This window comes from Corvus brachyrhynchos, unplaced genomic scaffold, assembly GCF_000691975.1.
Source record: "Corvus brachyrhynchos isolate BGI_N302 unplaced genomic scaffold, ASM69197v1 scaffold17, whole genome shotgun sequence".
Classification (NCBI taxonomy): Eukaryota; Metazoa; Chordata; class Aves; order Passeriformes; family Corvidae; genus Corvus; species Corvus brachyrhynchos.
The window spans coordinates 16,939,985-16,947,132 of NW_008240046.1; positions in this window are offsets into that span (position 1 = coordinate 16,939,985).

Consider the following 7,148-nt stretch of genomic DNA (forward strand, 5'->3'; position numbering starts at 1 on the left):
TGGTAGATCAGATGTATTTGATGGTCTCCTGCAAAACCCTTTAGGAACATGCTTTATCAAGTCTTGTGGATGAAAAATGTTAGTCTACCTATATCATGTTTAACCTTATTCTTTCTCTGCTGCTTCTCTCTATCAGATATCAAATAATTCCCTTGGACTGCCATAAATATTCTCTAAAACTAGAAATAAGGAGATAAATCACTCATCCTTCCTAGACCTCTTGCAATCTGACAAGAAATTCTTAGATGTGTAAGGAATCCTTGATCCTTGTACACTATCAGTTTGGGTTTGGTTTGTTTGGGTTTTTTCTTTTTGGTGATTTTTTTTGTTTTTGGTTGGTTGGTTGGCTGGTTGTTTTTCTTTGAGAGAACACTCCAGCAGAGTGTAATTTCTGCACTTTTCTCAAATCAAAGCCTGGTCAAGAATAAAAATTCACATTTCTTTTTGAGAAGAGTGATGTCAGTTTTGTGCATTCAGACTGCTTGTTAGAAATACAAGGACTAGATTTGCCCAGATAGAAGATACACTTGCTTCCAGAGGAATGTGAGTTTGATGTTTATTTATGCTCCTTAAAAGTGGCAAAATGAGCAATATAAGTAGGTATGAATGATACTTTTCTGTCTTAACTGTATAGAGGGTAAAGTGTAAACTCTATGGAAGGTGAAACTGTAATTGGATGATGATTTCATAATGGTCATAAGGATGTCTTTTATCTAGAAATGCATGTCAGGAATAACTGCAGAAGTTGCTTACAGTATGAGGATTAAGTAAATGCTAGACTATCAAGAAGGCAGTTGCCTATTTGCAGACCAAAAATCAGTCAAGAGTTACAAACAACGGTCACCCCAAGACATTGCCTTTTAACGTCTATCTCCTCTTTCTTTTCCATGCAACACCAGACAGACTGTCCTTAGGGAATAACAAGACTGTGAAATTTGAGGAAGAGTGGGGAGAGGCTAGTATTACGTTGGGATGCATACCCAGGTCTTCTGCTGTTTGCCAGATGGATTTCCCAGGGCAGGTCCTTCAGCAGAGAGGAAGACTGGACTCATTGGCACAGACTTTGTTTCCTGCTCAAGAAGCCTGTACACATGCTGTTACAGAGAATCCACCAAACAGACTTGACATCGGTTGGTGGGGACTTGGACTAGCAACACAGAAGTGAAAGGCTCCATTGTCTATTCATGGTCTCATAAACTATTAACTCCCACTTGAATTGTTCCATTAGATTCCCACTGTAAAATCTTCAGCTTTGTTTTGGTCTTTTCCCTTCACTTTATCCGATTGCTTGTGCAGGGTAGCATTTTAGACATGTAGTATTTTAGGCTGAAAAGTCTCTTCCACTGGAGATTTTAATAGATTGTACTGCAGGAAAATATCTCACAGCATGCATGTGTTGCGTGCTACAGGGAGTGCAGTGTTTGTCTGAGTCCAAATTATTACTAAAGACTTGTATGGAGACTAAGTAACAGAAAAAATATTTAGGAAAATATTTCTTAGTTCTTACAACATTGATTCTTTAGTAGTCAACTTCCTTAGTTTATGAAGTAATTTAGAAAGTGCTGTGTTGTAAATTAAAAAGTAGGGTACATAACACTCAGGGTAAGGGCAGTTTTGTTATTATGACTGCCCAAGATCTGATAAACTATTATATCTGACTTTATAAACACTTTATTAAACATCACACTATCACAAACCCAAGAATGTTGTATGAAAGCAACTTGAGCAGGTCGACATCCACTTTTTGTCATAAAAAAAAGAAATATTCTCTTGATTAGTTTCTATGAAGCATAATATCTGTAAAATAAACAAGATAATCCTTGTGTAAACAGCACAGGGTACACAGAGCACAAAAATGGATAGAGGCACAAAGAACATTCTTGGCTCTGAAGCCTGAAAGCAAACTTCCGCTTCATTTAATCTAGTTTAATAATAGTTTTAATTGCAGTATTTTTAAGTCTCTGAAAAAAACTTTTCAAACTTTTTTAAAAATGTATCTATATTTTTTTATTGAATCTGTCCTCCTAGGTCACATCCTCATGACTGCAATGAATCTGTGTGTTCATGTGTTATTTCAGACCTATCTCCAGATTTCAACAGTGGAGTTTTGCCTGGCAACTCTTGTTCTGTTCTTCATATATCAAGGAAGAAAACATGGATCACCTGTCCTCAGAGCAAGTATCTAAGCTATAGTCCACTGGCAACACTTCTTAGTCCAAACAAGAAAAGCAACCAGTGTTCATAGACACAAATATAACAAATACATTTGTCTCATAATCAGCTGTTCCCTTTCCATAAGCATTTGCTTCAAGCCAGATGTAGTGTATGGATTTTACTTTATTTTTCTCATTATTTTAGTCTACAGTTTTGAAGGAACAGATCATATAGATTTCTACAGTTACTGATATCTGAAGTAGTCCATGCAAATGTTACTTAGTGAAACTCCATGTGGCTGGATGTAATGAAGATACCTGCCTCCACAAAGACAATGATCCATGAGAACCCTAAGGCAGCAGCATCAGATGTTTTTCAAGAGTTGTATGGTTTGCACATATTGCTAATCCTGCCAGATCCTAACATGTCTTTTGAACTAGAACACTGGTTAAGATGTAACTACTGAAAGGAAATGTCTAGATTTTGGGTTTTTTTCGGATTCCTATATATATGTATCCAGGTATGTGTTTATGTGTTTATCAGCTTGTATAGGATATAAACAACACTAAAATTTAAAATCTTGGTTTCTTCTTATAAATAAGTTCATAGCATACATCCTACAAATATCAGATTTCCTCTTGACAGCAACCTTGGAAAGGTGTAGTGACAATCAGGATTTTAAACGGCCTGGATGTCTTCCAGACCACTGGAAGAGAACCTGTCTCCATAGTCTCTTACGTACTATCCAAAGGAAGAATCAATTCTTCACAATGCAGAAGAGTATTTGAATTATTTTTAAAAGATGGATAGGCATAGAGGTATTTGGGGTTTTTTTACTTAATTTACACTAACGGATGTTTTGTCTAAGTCTCCACTTATACGTAATTTCTGATACACCCAGATTTACCCAGTGTCAGATTCCTAAGGAATCTGAGTAAGAAAAGGACTTTAACTGCTATTATTCTGGGTAGCACCATGCACACTCCCGTCACATAATGCTTTCTTAGTCGTGCACCACCTTTGTGTAGTTTGGGGAAATGTCCTCCCCTGGATTATCTTCTGTTTTTCTTTATTCCGTGTCATCAGAATTTACTTCCTATTTGCAACCCCCCATCTGGTGGTTTTTCTCTATTTAGGGTTAGCCTGACTAGCAAAAGCGACAAAGTATCTCATGGAAATACGGCAGTATTCGGTGCAACTCCACCTTTGATGTTGGTTGCACTTATGTCCTTAGCGCAGCAATCAGTGTGCTGTGTGGTAGACAATACACATCATTACTCATTCTTGAACAAGTATGCCCAGTTTAGCTTCAATGTAAGAGAAGTTGACACAAGTATTGAAGACATTCCCAATGATTTTTAAGGGGAGTGCAAAAGGGAGAAGATTTCTCTCACGTGGCTTTACAGAGGAATTTCTAACCCACGGTGCCTTTAATCAGGATTAGGCGATAGCATCTGAAACACAGGCAGCTGGGGCTCCATTCTCCACTCTCCTCAGCTGCAAAACTGTGTCAGTGAACTGATAACAGACAAGCACTTGAAAGCCTATTGCAGGCACAAACTCCTCTCTTCAGGAGCTGTCTTGGCGAGATGGGGGTGAACCTTGCCCAGTATGCAGGGCAATAGGACTCCCATTACCTACAGAGGTATTAGAAAAGTGTTCCCAGATGAAAGCCTTTATCCAATTTCAATTGTCCAGTGAACAACAGCATCATTAAGAGCAACATTGTTCCATTTGCTACTGTGTCAAACAATACAACGACTGTTTAGCATTACATTTTGTTTCCCTGAGTAGCTGAAATTACTGTGGGAGTAGAGAAGTATTTACATCCAGAAAATCTGCATTCCTCAAAGCAGATGTTTTTAATTTTAATAACATCAGCCTATAGAAATGAATATCTGAAATATTCTGATCACTCAGTGATTGCTGTTTGGGAGTAACGCTCCATCACAGTGGGTTTGCAGAAAACATCAGGAGCAACCAGGAGAAGTAAACTGCTACTAACTGTGCTACCAAGAACAATTCTGCTTTTTTTCTCTGGAGCCGCTTAAAATGCCTTCCTGTGCTGAAGAATGTCATTTTCTGCACTGTAGATATGCCATACTGTAGACCCATAGACTCATACTTGGAAAATTGCACATGTAAAATTTTTTGTAGTGTGTGCCTTTGCTTTTCCACACATGCAGCCCAGATGTGTGCATGTACATATCACACAAAATGGGCATGTACTGTTCTTACAAACTAGGACATATCTTTATGAATAGCCCACAAAAGGAGCGAGGGGAAGCCCTTTGTGGGCTCCAGGGTATGCAGGGCAGAGTCCCTGGACTCCAGGTAAAAAAAGGTATATGCATATGCAGTACTCACTTTTCCCACTACTCTGTCTGTATTGCAGACTGCAGGCTAGTGGTGACGTCCTTGAAGTGACTGCAAAAAAGTGTTTGCAGTCCTTTAGTGCAACAGAATGGAGCTCAGTCCAGGCTACTTTGCTCAGTGAAAAACAGTAAAACCAGTCTGCACTGTGGTCTGCCTCCCTAAGCAAGGGTAACTGGTAATGGTAGACAAGATAGCTTGACTATCTACAAATTTTTTCCACCAGCAGAAGGCACATGCAAAACTTCAATTCATACAAATAGGTGCCACTCTGATGAAAAGCTGGCTTAAGCAGAGCAACTTGTACTGATGAGGTTTGTATTTGTGAGTTTTTGTGATCTTTCTTTTTCCCATAGATGTCACTTGTAGATGTTGTTCCACACATATTTGGATTGACATATCTGAACTGATTGTTCTACAACCTTTCTTAATAAAATCAGGGCTCTGAATCCACTTGCCTTTTCTATTAAAAAAAAAAAAAAGACAACACGCGGAGGAATAAAAAGCAGTGTGACTTTCATTTAGCTGTATCTGAGAAAAAAGTTCAACTAAAAGGACTTCTTTTAAAAGATTATGTTTAACGTTCAACTGCATATGCTGCATCTGCATTCTGCTCTCATTGCTGTCAGGCTGCAAGTGACCAGTGTGTTAAAGTGCCGTGCTGCGTGCATGTGTGCGTGCTCAGAGAGGAAAAGCTCGGCACTGTGTGGTATGTGAAGCAAGTGTTTCAAAATCCACACTTCCAAATCACTGCAGCCCAGCAGCAGACCTTTGGACCTACTAGCTATTCCTTGATCTCTAGGGGACCTAAACCTGGATCTAGGTGCTCAGGGTAACCAATATCAGAACTTGATCACAAGAAAGGACATAAACAAGACATGGAGACTGATAAAAAATATGCTTAGCACCTTAGATGCAAATATACTTGCATTGTACAAAGCAGTTTGAGCATGTATGAATGGATTGAATGGGGTTTTTTACAGTGGAACATGACTCTGAAAAAACATCCAGGGTTTAAATCCTCAAAGGGATTTATATACAGAACCTGTGCTTACTTCAAGGAGCATTACACCCTTAGCCACTTGGAAATCCTCCCCCTGAAGTACCTATCTTTATTTTAGCATGAAAATCATTCCTTAAAAAAAAGTCTTGAAAACTAAAGCTGTAATTTAGCTCAATGGATGCATAAATTATCTCAAGTCTTAATAGTGTTGCAGTAACTAGAAAGAAAACAGCCCAATGTGCTCATTCTGAGATGGAAGGTGGAGCATTACTTCTGACCAAAAGTTTTGTGTATCAGTAAACTATGAAAGGGTAATGCCAGTGGCACCATAAATAATCGAAGCGTATCTGTGCAGTGGTCAGATGTAAACTCTTGAGCCAGCATTGCTCCCATGAAAATCTCAGAGAATTTCATCAGTGAACTGAGGGGCACAGGGATGGATTTCTGTGTTTCAGAGGGGGGCTGTGAGATGGAATACAGGTTATTCTTTTCTATGTAGGTATCTTTAGATGTACCTGCAAAAAAGTTGAGTCATAAAACCGTTGAATCCTTGTGTTTTGCTGCTAAAGAGAATCCATAAAAAGAGATTTATTGTCATATTTCCCTTTTGTGTTGCACTGTTCCCCTCCATCATAAAATATTCTCGTCGGTTTACAGCAAAGCAAATACAGCAGCTTAGTTCATAAACGCCAAATTCTTCTCTGTTACACTCCGGCTTTCAGACATAATCGAATTAGCTCCGATCTGTGTTGATGCCGCTGCCCCGAGCCGCAGGAACGAGGCTTATCGAGACCTGATGTGTGCAGAGGGGTCGTTGTGCAGTGACCGAGGCGGACCCGCACCAGCCCGTCTAAGCAGTTTTAACTTTTATTCTTCCTGTCGAAGATTTAAAGCGGCTCTGGACAACAGTCAAACAAGAACAATCAGCTGTGGAAAATATAACAAATCACAAGAGCAGTTTAACAGAGAGAGAGGGAGCGAAGCCCGCAGATCAACCACTCGGACTGCCGTGCGTGGGGACAGGCGGGCCGCTGCCTGGTCCCTGACCCCGTCATGAGAGGGCAAGGCGGTGCTTGGGGAAAATCCCTTCTGTTGGAAAGCTCGTGGCCTCAGAGCAGACGTTGCAACAAACAGCAAAAATATTTTTGAAAAATTAAACAAATTTAAAAAAAAAAAAAAAAAAAAGCCCTCAGCATTTAGCCGGGGAGATTCGGTGCAATTTTTGAGTTTTGACCCGAGACCACTCGCTCAGTGGCTCCCGCGGGCGGTCCCGCTCAATTCCCAGCCCAGGGAAAGGTGTCCGCGGGGCTGTACGACAGACGCGGGACGGGAGGGGCGGACGGGGGGGGCTGGCAAGGGGAACTGGCCCTAGCGTGCAGGTAGCCACAAGCCAGGCTGTAATTACAAAGCAAACAAGGGTGAAATATTGAATCGGCCTCGCCCGTGACAAGATCTGCGCTTTTTGCCGCCAATTTGTTTGTGGAGCTCTATTTAAAGGCGCTTGATTGAGGAAACGTTGAAAATAGCAGTTAGGGTTTCCCTAATGAGACCTCTAGAGGAAAGCAGTGGCATTCAGGGGGCTGCAGCAGGAGGAGGGGAAGCGCTTAACCCTTTCCAG